Raw genomic sequence first — 13,614 nt, 5'->3', positions numbered from 1 at the left:
CGAAAACATTCTTTCTTTTTTTTTTTCCAGATTAGTTTGGAATTTCTAAAGTATTACGCTTTTCACATTGTTTTAGAATAAACACCCACATAAAAATAAAAGTTTTACATCCATCCGAGGTAGACAGATTTCCAGCTCATGGAAAGGTCTTTGTCTGCTTTGGTTGCAGTGGATTTAATGGATCGTCTAAAAGTATCTGTAATTTCTTCAGAGTCTGTGAAACTCTGATGCGTCTTACTTGCTGAGTATTTCTGTTTGACACTTTCATTACCCAGGGAAACAAAAAAAAGATCAGAATATTGCAAAAAAGACTTATGACTGGGAGACTGAATGGGGAAATAAAATATAGACTAAAGCCAAGCCATTTACCCTTTGTATATTTCTCGTGTGCTTGAGAATAACTACATATTTGAGAATATCCTTTAAGAATGAAATTTCAGAAAGATTTAATATTGCCTGGTTGTTATTTCAGGTTTAATGAACTAAAATGCAATGTCTGCATGAGTCTATACTACTTCCTAAACAACAGTGCCAAAAACAGCAGCTCTCCTAAATGCACCCTCTCGTGTTCAATGGAAGCTTGTGTTACATGGGTTCCAGCATCAGAAAAGGATTTGCTGAATTTTGATAAAGTAACGTAACAGTTGACAGGATAAGATTGTGATGGGAGAAATCAGTCAGTAGCTTAGCCGTTTTCAAGCTTTAAAGCATAGTTTTCCACCTCCCTTGCACTCTCAGAGACATTAAATTTCTCTGTGACTCAGCTTTGGAGAAATACGAATATTACACTTCCAGACAACTTTTTCCACTATTTTTCTTGGTTCCTTCATTTCAGCCAGAAAAGGAAATAAGTGCTGAAATGGTAGTTATTGAGGCATCAACATAGTAGCTAAAGTGAGATTTCTGAGGGATTACTAAAATCACTGAGAAGTTCCAGTATGAGAAGAATACGTTTTCCATCTCACTTCCCATATGTGAGGTATGGCCTTCTCCATATCAGATTTAAACCTGTTAAGGCACACAGTCAACTGAAGAACAAACAATAAACGCTACATAAATGCTACCTCTATGATGAATTTATAAGCCATAGGGTATGTTTCTGAATCACAAGATGGCACTGAAAGGTATTTGTATTTTCAGCCCTAAATGCAGGCTTCCTTTTAGAGATATTGCCTGATGTCTTCATTGAATTGTTTCCACTCAGGCCTTGAAGATGGCTGAGCTAATCAGAGAACCAATGAAGTTTAAAAAAAAAAAAGAAAAGAAAAGAAAAAAAAAAGTAACTAAACCATTAAATTTGCCAATGGGGGGGAATAAATAAATAAATAAAATAAACAAACAAACAAACAAATAAATTTCCTATCCCCCTTGCCATCCCTTTCCTCACTGTCTGCCTGGCAATTAAGGAAATACATTTTCTTTTCCCCCAATGGATTTAATACTAGTGGGAGAGAGGGTATGTGGGTTTTTGCCAGTCAGTATGAGGTCAGAGGTTCCTCTTGCCATCTCTGGTAGTGTTTGCTGGAGTGCACCAAACTGTGCTGTCTGGTAACTCTCCTTCATCCCTTTCCAGCTCCACGCAGGCTTGACCTGCTGAGCTTCAGGTCCAATTGTGAGCCCACAACCCCACAGATCATCAGGTTATAAATCAGCAGAGGCTCTTCTGCCTTCAGGGACTCAGAGATGTTTGATTAAATCAGACAAAAATGATCTTATCTTCCCAAAGTCAACTCATGGCCTGCAACAGTTAAGCTAAACAATTCCAGCTAGAAACAGTATGTATTTTTGACTTGTAGTTGTGGAAAACACTATAGTGTATAACAGCAGGTCACATCAAAATATCTCTGGCAGAGTTGCTGCCTTGGCTGTCAGTGGACAGATAGGGAAGTGAAAATATCATAGAAATAGAAAAAAAAATATGTATTTAATTTGTTTGAATATTTAATTTGTTGAACATTTAATTTGATTTAGAAAGGTCTGGAAATAAACTGATTCAAATAGCCCAAATCTAATCACCTTCAGGGCTCATTTTTCTTCTTTACATGCACTTCTAAAACAAATGTGAGTTCCAAACTACAACTAAGATGGAAATTAACAGTTTTTGTTGCCACTGTGCAATAATTTAAGCTAAAATAAAAAGATTATGAGGATTATTATTATTATGCATTAATCAAGACTTTGTAAATTTCCTAACAACTCACACAAGAGTGTATCTGTCCTGAGATCTGTATTTACAGATGGTGAAACTAAAGACCAGAAAGATTCAATGTCTTGTCCAAGGGCATCAGGCAAGTGATAGGACTGGAAACCCATCCAGCAGCTCTTCCAATAAATGGTTACAACCCCATGGTAGCTCAAGGGCTCACTGAAAATTACTCCCTGTCTGGTTTACCTCATCTGCCAGTGCCAGTGCCAATGCAAGGGAACAGCCAGTGACACATGGCTGGGGAGAGCAGCAGCTTTGATTTAAATGAGCTTTAATTGCCATGGAATCAAACTCCATAGTCCCATACAGCTGTGGCTGGTCCTCCAGGGCACAATGCCTGTGCTTTGAAAATGCAACTGTAAGGGCTGCAGCAACAGACAGACAGACCCAGGGGCATTGGTGGACATCAAAACAACTCCCATTTGTAGAGGAGAGCTAGGAATGTCCCTTTCTTACCATTTTATTCTGTCTGTGCTTTTGGTAGATTTCAAGTAGAGCTGGGACATAATAATACATTCCTCCTCATTCAAATCTGACTGCCTTTCAGGTACTCAAGATGAAAGTGAGTACAAGTCAGGGTTCTGGCACAAGGGGGTTGTTTGTTTTTTTTTTTTTATTTTATTTGTTTGCTGTGTTTTGTCAGTTTGTGTTTTGTTTGTTTGTTTGTTTGTTTTCAGGAGATACCCTTAGCAAACCCATCTCAGGAAGTACTTTTTTACTGTGCGGGTGATTCAGGTTGGCCAGAGAGGCTGTGGGGTCTCCTCCCTGGGGATCTCCAAAAGCCACCAGGAGATGATCCTGGGCAGCCTGCACTGGGTGGCCCTGCTGGAGCAGGGCTTGGGCCTGGTGGCCTCAAGCATCCTGCGGTTTAGTGATCTGCATAGCTGTACCACTGCCCAAGCATGCGCCAGGACCCAGCGTCCAACACAAAAGGACACAGGATTATCTTGCATCGTCTGGATGAAAAACAACAGCAACAATATCTGAGGCTAATGGGCTTTACTTTTTCATCCTATTAGTTTCTCTTAGGGTTTAAAGCACTGAATTTAAAGCGCCTCCTCTTGGCACGCACCAGTAACTACTGGGGTATCACCCTGGATTGCCTCCCCTCTCTGCCCCTCACGTGGCAGAGAGCAGACATCCCCCAGGTGCTTCTGATCCAAATTCTTCCCTCTAGGAGGTTTCCCAGGACCCTCGCTGTTTTGATTAACAGAATGTGTTTCTGCTAGAATGACTGATATATGAAATTGGATTTTGTAGCAGAAAAATTAGTTCCTGGTTATAGGAGGATTAACGGTTCCCCTCTCTTTAGTGTGTGCCCACTGGCAGGGCTCTCTGCTGGGTCCCGAGCATGTACCAAGACAATCTGTTCCCTTGGCTTGCTCTTACACAAGGGGCTTGTGGTTTCACTAATTTCCCCTGCTTTTCTTCTTTTTCCTCCTCACTACAGGGGGAACTCACAAAGAAAGAAGGGTGGGGAGAAACAAGAACAGGCTCTGAATGCTCATAAGGAAAACCCGCACACTTGCTCCTCGTAAAAATGTGCACCTCACCACGAACGGGAGAGACAGCTTGTTTCACTCCTCTCTGGGCAAGGCACTGTCACAGCAGGCAAAATAGCCAAAGTGAATAAAAACTACTGATTTTAACCCAACGCTTCACTTTCTCAGCCAGGTGAAGAGACTTACAAATGCTTGGCTTTGACTTGCTGTAAAACAGGATCCCTCGGCTTTGGCGAAGCCGCGTTATTAAATAAGCATCAGGAGTTTAAAGAAACAAAGGCTGGAGGAGGCGAGGTGGGGGGGAGCCTTATTTTAGGAAGGGGGCCAACAAAGCTGAGATGTTTAGGAGGGGGAAGCATCTACACCCTTGGAAAAGAGCAAGTGCCGGGTGCCAGCTGCAGAGAGCCTACAAGAACGGGTGTCTCCGATCCTTTTGTCTCCTTATATGGTAAAATGATAGCGAGGGGTTTCGCTGGGCTGGGGAAGGCAGCAGCCTGCTTCCACACCACGCTGCCTGCAGAGCTGAAATGAGAAGAGCTGCTCTGGGCAGGCACTAGGAAGCCCCGGCTGGCTGTACCGCTCTCCTCTGCAGGCAGGCCGGTGTGCTCGTTACCCGTTTGTTAATGGACGTGACCCCCTGCCCCTGGTCCGGGAGGTGACACTAGCTGCCCGCTGCTGCTCTGTAAGTAAATATCCCTTTTTTCCCCCCCTCTCCCTCCCCTCTACCCACCGACTGTGCCTTTGAAGGCGCCGCTGGAAACAAAGGGTGCAGAGAGATGGAGAGGGATGTGTGATGTGGTACCCAGTGGGTTGTTGGGTAAGGAGGCGAGGAGAGGGATCGCCGGTCCCCCTTTCTCCTGAGCGCACGGCCAGGGTTGTGAAGAGGAGAAAAAAAGACGAATTCCTCATCAGAGCAGTTAGTGCTGCGTGTCCGAGCTGATGAGGCACCGGGTCATTTCGCGTGTACCTGTTTTTAATGACTGCATTGTGCCGTGGCTGTAAGCCGCTGGGGAGGTCATAGCAAGTCAGAGCAGGGATCTTGGGTTTCTCACACCTCTGTGCACACTTCCTGCTTCCTAGCGCAACAAAGGATGATTTTTGCACTCTAGCAAGAGCAGATGCACATGAAACAAAGGTAGCCTTTCCTGATCGCAGGCAAGCACTGTGGACGGATTGTGCACGGGAAAAACGGGGAGCCACCAGCACCATATTTCTTCTTTTTACGTGGCAAGAATAAATTAGAATGCAAATCCCAATTAATAGCTCTGAATCCCTTCCTTTCATCCTTCTCTCTTTGTGCATGTGTGTGCAGCCACGATAATGTACGTGCTTACTATATGCCACCGAACATGGATTGCTCTGTGTACATAATAAAGGAAATACTAACTTTCATTGTCTGCATTAGTGGCTGCTCTAAACTTCCTACTTCCCTAAAGAGACATGGCTTTTGTTTAGTTCACTCAATACCGGCGTATTTCAGATTTGCTCTGTACAGAGGCACACAAGAAAGCAAACCTTGTAAAATCTATACAGCAGCTGCTGTTGTTACTCCCCTGATGCCTATCTAGGGGTATATTAACTGAGATTGCTGATTGATCATTAGGTCCAAGGTCAATAGCTGTAATATATATTGCTGGCTATATATATTCGTACACTGTCTTAAACAGGAATTGTCCTAGAAGTGCCAACAGAAGGGTGTGTATTATCAGACACTCACACAGATCACAGTGTGAAGGAATTCTGTAGCTAAGGTTGCCATTTCTTTTATGAACCTTATTTTCATCTGTTCATACACTTACAGAACTCCCTGCTTTATGGTTAAAGTATTCTGTGTCTTTTATCAGCCAGATGGTAAAGTTTGAAATTGGTTACTTCGGGCATTTAGATTTGAAAAACAGAAAAATAGTCCTTTTTAAAAAAAAAAAAAAATCTTATAAAAAATTGTGGTTGTTTTCTGTGTCTGTATATACAACTGGGAAAAGATGCACCCAAAAGACTGCTCTATCCATAGAGCCCATGTATATTCTAGATCACATTTGGGGAAAATTAAAAAAATATATATCATATGAGGTGCTATATCTATTAAAAACTCAGCTCCAAACACTACCTAGTGGCACTACTATATCCAAAATCTGGCCAGAGCTCTAATAAAACTATCTTTTACACTAGCCATAATATAGATATTGGTTTGGGGCTGTCCTTTGGCTTCAGAACCAACACACAGTTGGGATGAGGTGCCAGCTGGAAGGTCAAAAAACCTGTTGTTGTTGAGAAATCATGTCCGTAGAAGTTACCTGGGGTTCCTACCTGACACCTCCACTTGACTAGCAGGCCTGAGGCTGGGAGGTGCACCACTGCCTGAGATTTTTTTCCAGAATGCTTAGAAGATCCTAAGATGGCAGAAGAGTTGGGGTAGAATTTACTTATTCTTGGTTCTTACCATTCTGTTGAATGTGCTCCCAAGGGAATCAGCAGTGCTACACATGCAAGCACCAAATAATCACTTCCAGGTGGTTGTTTATTTTATAACACGTTCTCATTATTTTCTGAGATCACTGCTATTATATAGCAGCAGCTGCTTTGTTGGACATTATTTATGCAAAAGTTCTGCCATGAAGGTCATTCAATGGCAATTTAGTCTATAACTGATCTATAACTGATCAAAGTACTCAGATAGAGATAACACTCTCTTTCCTACCTAAGATAATACAGTTTCTTAAGGAAGTCTCTTTCCCTGAAATCACATCCTTCCTATAAGTACAGACAGACATCAACACTCCCAGAGATCACACTTTGCACTAGAAAAGGTTTCTACAACTCCTTCAGTCACACACAACGTAGTCCTGCAAGTTCCTATTATGCTTTAAATATCAGGAGATTAAAATAAATAAATAAATAAATAAATAAATAAATAAATAAAGGTCCTGCAGTTGTAAGGGCTGATGTGATGGTTTCTGCCACATTTCCATGCAAATTCAAGCTTTCTCCCCTGAAGAAAATGGGGGGAGTGGGCTGTAAAGACCTATACTCACATGAGTGAATCCTGGCTCTGTTCCACAGGACACTGAGTCCCAGGTCTGAGAACCAAGCAATGTCTTACCTGCTGTTATCCTCACCTCCTTGCCTTGCAGTGTGCAGGACATTCAGAACTCAAGGGGGGACTGGATAAATGTTAACACCAACAGCCAGAGGACATGGCTTCTCCTCTATGAAAACTGGGCTGAAAACTGAATGAATGCCTGTTGCTGCTGGCCAGTACACCACTGCTCTTTCTAGGACCCTAAAGGCGAGTTACAAGCAGGTCTGAGGCTAATTTGTGTTGGATAAATTGATCCTGAGAATCATCAAAGAAACTCTGTATGGTGTAGTGTTCTAGACAATCACCTTACCGCATTTGGGTACTGCTTCAGAGACTGCGGATCTCATAATTTGCATTTTAGGTTGATTAATTTTAATTGTGCGATTTTTATGGTTCATTTACATATGCACAGTTATTTGTGATGCAGATTCTCCCCAAGTGAGAGTGTGAAATGGCAGGGTAATGAAAGATTTCATGGAAATAAATCTTGGATAGATTGACTGCCAAGGAAGCATTAACATTAAAACAATACTAATTAGATATACATATATATGTAATCATAGAAAAGTTTGGGTCTGAAGGGACCTTAAAGACCATATAGTTCCAACCACCCTGATATGGGCAGAGACATCTCCCACTGGACCACGTTGCTCAAAGCCCCATCCTACCTGGCCTTGGACATTTCCAGGAATGAGGCAAAACACTAGAGGCTTATTTTAAAGCTGAATACAACAATGCTCATGCCAACTCAAAAAATTTCAATCTTCATTTTTTTCCTTTTTCCATATCTTTCTACATTATATTGGCTAACTAGGATGATAATGTTTAGTGCATATATAGTAAAACACTGTAAGAGGGAAGTAGGTGAATGTAACACTGACATAAGAATACTCATATCTCCCTTTCACAGCAAATTTTCAATTTTGAATTCGCAAATATATCAGCCACAGAAGAGCAAGTTCTAGGGCTGCACATTTGTTTGGCAGGAAGCAGTTCTAGACCCTTGGCAAACACAGGAACAAGGGTTCAAAACTCATCTCTCTTTACTTCATCTTGCATAATAAAAGTACTAAGTTGCATAAAACAGTAAAATATTTGTAAGCATTTCCCAGACCTGTTTTGTCATTGCTCTGAAGAACTGTTGGGATTTAGACCAGAAGTATCTTCAGAGACTAGGTTCCACCACTGATGAATTCCTCCTCCGTGCTATGCAGTGCATCTCTCCAGGGTCCACCCAACATCTTCCTTCTTCAGTTAGGAAGGATCTCACCTACAAAAGGATTGCTTGTTTCCTTGTCCCCTGACTCACTTTGTCTTTCAGTGCTTGTTCCCAAGTCTCTCATGCACCACAGACACTTTGACTCAACATTAACAGCTGATGTCTTTGCTCGCTATGTCCAGTCCCCATCCCCAAACCCCAGCCAATGAACTGGACCAAACTGGTTTCACCCACATGTAGTTCACCTATTTTTCTAAGATATGCCCCTCTGAATGGTCATCACTAAGACTTACGTAGCCTTTTTTTCCCACATTTTGGAAAGCCAATGGCCCAGGAGCTTAGCAGAGAAGTATGGATGCCTCACAGTACCGAGGCATTCATTGCTACAGTAGTTTCACACAGCAGATGAAAGACGTGCATTAACTGTCCTCCACATCAACATGTGTGCCAGTTATCTTAGACAGAAAGGGCTTTTGTGGTCTTGACTCTGTAAACAGAAACAGAGAGAAAGAGACGGAGCTGTTTTGCTAAAGTCCAGGACAAATAACAAAGCATTCTTCCTGCATAGGATCCTCCCAGTTTTGTTTCTATACTTTCTAGAAAGAAGCAAACATTAGATATTTGGGACGCTGTTCTATTTTTGTGTCCTGGATTGTATTATACAAGATTTCAAAGATATAGAAGAACTCAGAAATTTCATTACATAGTAGAACATGATTTTTTTCTGGATATTTTTATCTTAGAGTCTGATTTCCTTGACATTAGCAGTGTTCCTGTCAATAAGAGAAAATGATACTTTTCTGGAAAAATATACCTCTATTGGAGCCTAATAGCTGCAGTCATTTAGCTTAAATTTTTTTTTTTCCATAGGGTAGAGCCAGAGATAACTGCAGGTTTTATTAATCTTATACTATTTTTCTCCTTTCTCACTTTCTGTTATCTGCTTAAATGGTCTTACTAGAAATATGAATTTCTGTGCTTAAGTAATGTCAAGTATTTGACCTCTCTCTTTCGTGTAAGTCTTAGCTTATTCCACAAGAGAAAGAAGGCAGACAGCAGTTTCAAAAGGCTTTGAAATAGAACATAAGAGCAAGCCTTTCCGCTTGAGCTGTGCTCTTCCTTGCTATGGTAGATGTAAGAGTCATGCTCTGTGTTATTTAAATAGGCTCCTTTTGTAAATGAAATGTATGCAGGAATGTTTGTAAAACCATACATCCTCTAGTCACTTCAATATCAACCTCAGTTAATCATAGTGTAAATTGTGTGGGGTGCACTGTCAAAGTATCAGTGCTCATTTCTTCTGTGGGATCTGTACTTACTACCACTGGTGCTTACTCCACAGCTGCAGGAATGGCTCTAAACTGGAGCAGTTCCTTACTGAATGCCAAACACAACAAACCACGCAGAAACCACAACTGGAGTGTTCCTTCTCCACCGTTGTGACTGTACGCAGGCAGCCGCATTGAGAGCCTTCCTACACAAGAAACATTTTCTGTTCTTTATTATTATTATTACTTTATGAAAGCAATCTTAAATAGCAGACTTTCCACTTTCTATTTCATGATAGGCTGACTGTGCTATCCAGACAGGAACCAGGTATGCTTTGGTTATCTGCACATGTTAATGCAGTCTGTCTGCTCAGAAAATTGCTCTAAAGTACTTAAAAAGGGACACTGGAATGTTATACCATAAGCAAAATAAGTCACCCATGTACAAGCAAGATGAGTTGCTGGAAAAACCTAACTGTGATTCTGAAGAATATTTTAAGGTAGCTTTAAAAGGTCCATTAAAAACTAAAGTTTGTTGTTGTTGTTGTTTGTTTGTTTAATACTTTTTAATATTTAGTATGTATATAGAAAAGTTTGGGTGGGATATTTAAGATATGGGTACAATTTTTATGTATTTTATTATTATGGTCAAATATCAAATCAAGTTTTCCCTGCTTTTGCAAGGTAATTGATAGGAGATCTACAAATATCTTCTCTGAGCTTAAAACCTTAAGAAACAGCAAGGGACACCTCTGTAATCAGATATTTCTGACATTCTAACCTTGACCTGGATACTGGTAGAGCAGTCTGGACATTGTTAACAGGGCTGATTTGGAAGAGCAATGACATGATGTGTTACGAGGCCTTAATTTCTTGAAGAAAAGGTGCCAAATCTTTTGATGGGTTTACTACAGGACTGCTCTTCCACAGCAACAAGAGAAAGAAGCTTCCACTTTTTCCTCAGCTTAAAAATGACAAGAGGAAGAAAGACTGAAGCCAGATCTGTCCCTGTCTCGTTTACAAGCTTAGTATAAGCCCCAGATCATGGGATACAGGGACACCCAGCAACTCATTCCCTACAGTAATCATGCCTCCCTTTTTCAAGGACCTGCACAAAAAATGACGGTATGAACAGCTGCCATAGTAATAAGCTTCAGTGTCTCAATAACCTTGCAAAAGTGTAACTCTTTCCCTCTTTTTAATGAAGAAATTCATCTTTACAGAGTGGTAGGCCAGCAGCCACTGTCAGGGACAGAGGGCCCATGGCAGGAGAAGAGCAGATGGCTGAGCTTTCCATAGGATGAGCTCTGTATCACTTGCATCTCAGCATCTGGCTTAGCTTTTGGAAGTTAAGGAAGCAAATGTCCCTCTGTGATCCGTAGAGAGACATTCACCCGTTCTGCATCAGCTGGCTTGGTTCCCCATGGCCAGGAGCCCGCTTCTGGAGGGTCAGGGATGCAAGCAACACAGAGAGGTAGCACCTGTTCTGAGGCCAGCTGGAGCTCCAAGCACACGGGTTTCCGTACAGGCTCTGCCATCAGGGTGTCTGTGGGCATTCATCCCATGAAGCAGAACTTAAGCAATACCTGGTCAGCCAAAGAAAGAAGGCTACTGCCCCTAAATGCATCCCAGGGTTGTTAGGCACTGGAATGGGCTGCCCAGGGAAGTGGTTGAGTCACCATCCCTGGAGGTCTTTAAAAGATATTTAGATGTATAGCTTAGTGATATGGTTTAGTGGAAGACTTGTTAGTGTTAGGTCAGAGGTTGGACTAGGTGATCTTGGAGGTCTCTTCCAACCTAGATGATTCTGTGATTAAATTATGGGATTAAACATGCAGGACTGCTTCGAACGTTTGTGGTGTGCATCTGTTCCAGCTAACTTCTACCCACTGAAGTTCAGGTGGATTCTGACTGCATGTTACATCTTTTTTCCACTTGTCAGTGCTACTGGCAAATGGTCATTTCTTTACTTCTCCTGAAGTAAATTTAAAAGATATATATATATATCTATATATCTCCCCTTCTCTCCTGCTCCCCTGCATGACATTATTGCCTGGCGTGGAAAAATGATCAGCACTTAGAAGAGTGGCTTGCAGTTGCTGCAGTAAGATGGTAGATAATGAATGTGGCAATAGCTGCTAAGTTACAGGAAAATAATCACCTCTTGCCAGAAAGACCAGCACAGTTTGAACTGCTAGTTCATAGTTGCAAAGGATATCATAAATCTTTGCAATTTAGCCTTTGGAACATTAACATAAATTGTTTCCAAATGCTCTGGACCTGCATGGCTTATGTCACTGGAGTTGCCAGACACAAATCTTCCTTTCTCAGGGGAAGGAAAATAAACAGATCAAAAATACTCCATGTGCACAGTTCTTCTGGGGAAAAAAAAAAAAAAAAAAGAAAGAAAAGAAAAAAAAAAGTCAGGTGGGAGAAATGTGTGTACATGTTGGAAAAAGATGGGTGTCTCCAAAGAACTTTTATTTCATGTGCAGGTGGCTGACAGAACACCTTGCTCTCAGGGGCACAGGTAAAGCCCTAGCCCTATAGACCTGACCAAGGTCAATAGCATATCGCCATTAGGCATCTACAGGGGTTTAGTCCAGTATGTTTAAATACCATAACAGCAAGAGATCAGAGTTTCACTTCTCTAAATAAACTAAAACACTCCTACATTTTTTAGACAATTTAGACAAGAACATCTCTTATTAGGCTTGCAAACATAGCTGGAAAAAACATACAAGGTCTGGGGCAGCTAGTCCCTTCTTCCAGTAGCAGATCATGTCATGGGATGGGAGAACACCACATGATTCCTTAATAAACCCTAATTTTTATGAGATATGATATGATAACTTCAACAATTGCTTCTAGTAAAATGAGCCTGTCTGAGCCGATAGGGGAAGAAGAGGAAAGAAGCACAGCTTTTATTTCAGCCTACTACTTACTTTTTGGTAATTTTCATGTCAATTCTTACATCCTGGAAGACACTATCTGGGTAGTGCTAACATTTAGCATAAGCTGGAACTTCCCTTCTGGGCATGCAGGGGAAAGCTGTTTTCCTTTTGGAGATGTACTCGTTATGTCTAATGCTGTAGGAGGGAGACTATGGCAGAAAAATCAATTTCTCCCTTATGCTAATGTTGAGAGCAGTCTGAAATTGCATCAGTATAAAATGACTACTGCAATAAAATCTAAAGACCTTGTCGTACTACAGAGAGGCGTAATAAAGATGAGCTTCTGGCCCACAGAGCTCTACAGTCAACAAGTATCAGCACAATAGGAAGGCATTAATCAATGGCAAGGAGGCTGAACTGCAATTTGTGCCTGTTCACAACTGTGAAAATAGTCTTTTTTTTTTTTTTTTTTGACAGGAAAAGCATTGCTCAGTGTGATTTCACGTTTGTTTGTAAGGCAACAGTGATAGGATTATTTTGACATTCCTACTAATATTCAGCAGATAGGCCCTCTGATTATTTTAGATTTAATTTCTTCTCTCCAGAGAAGAATAAAACTGCCAAAATATCCTCAAAATATCACATAGTGGGTTGTGAAATTCAGTCCAAGATTCGAATCTAAACAGCCTGGAGCTTGGGATGTTTCGCTCTGAATTCCGGCTTTCTGAAGGAAACCATATGAACCTGAATGCCTAACTCTAAGAGATAATGGGTCTGAAATTGGTGCCAGATCCAATGAAGAAGTCACGTAACTAAAACCAAAATGCAGATCTTAGAAATTTTCCTTTCTTGATGTTTAATTTCCCAGACTGCTGGAGCTGTGCCTCTAACCCTAACCAGAAATACCCCTTCAGGGTCTTCTCAGAGTGGAGTTCACCCCAAATCTATTTGAGACATAGAAATTAGGTCTGCCTCTCCCTGCTCTGGGAGGGACCCAAACCACTTTGACAATCTCAGAGCACAGTTAACAAAATCACATCCCTTTCAGAATGTGTCTAGCTATTTTCCAAAATAGTGGCAGTGACTCTTCTTATAACAAGCAAGCAGTAATGCTTGCCTCTGTTCCTGTGAAAAACACCCAGAAAATAATAGAGCACTCAAGAAGAACACCCCCGTGACATCGGAACATCCAGTTCAGATGGAACAGGCCTTGCTTCCAGTCACGAACCACTTCTATTTTACATTTTGCAGCTTTGGATGAAGAATAGAAATGGTATAAACCTTTAAGGGAATCACAGTCTATAGTTTTCGCTCTTACACATCTCACAATCTTACACATCGCACAGAAAGCTTTGGCTCTTTGGTATTGCACACCTAATTCAAGACTAGAAAAAAAAAATAAAATAAACATAAAAAAATCTGAAGAAATGTGAAAAATGCAAGTCC

At 41.2% G+C, this 13,614-nt stretch overlaps 1 protein-coding gene across 4 annotated transcripts in view; it reads left to right on the top strand.

Moving 5' to 3' along the window:
* Window positions 1-13,614, top strand: part of FHL2 (four and a half LIM domains 2) — a 42,017-nt gene that overhangs the window by 11,985 nt on the left and 16,418 nt on the right. Inside the window, exon 1 of one of the 4 annotated variants that reach the window (XM_048046436.2) lies at window positions 4,098-4,390. The exons of 2 other annotated variants lie outside the window; for them this stretch is intronic. The gene's annotated coding sequence lies outside the window, so the exon portion shown is untranslated. Of the gene's footprint in view, window positions 1-4,097; window positions 4,391-13,614 lie in introns of those variants that run through there. One more of the 4 variants, XM_013190232.3, reaches the window with a different exon arrangement.

This window comes from Anser cygnoides, chromosome 1 (genome assembly GCF_040182565.1).
Source record: "Anser cygnoides isolate HZ-2024a breed goose chromosome 1, Taihu_goose_T2T_genome, whole genome shotgun sequence".
Taxonomy (NCBI): Eukaryota; Metazoa; Chordata; class Aves; order Anseriformes; family Anatidae; genus Anser; species Anser cygnoides.
Note: the sequence above shows the minus strand (reverse complement) of the source record. Positions and strands in the feature narration are given on the sequence as shown.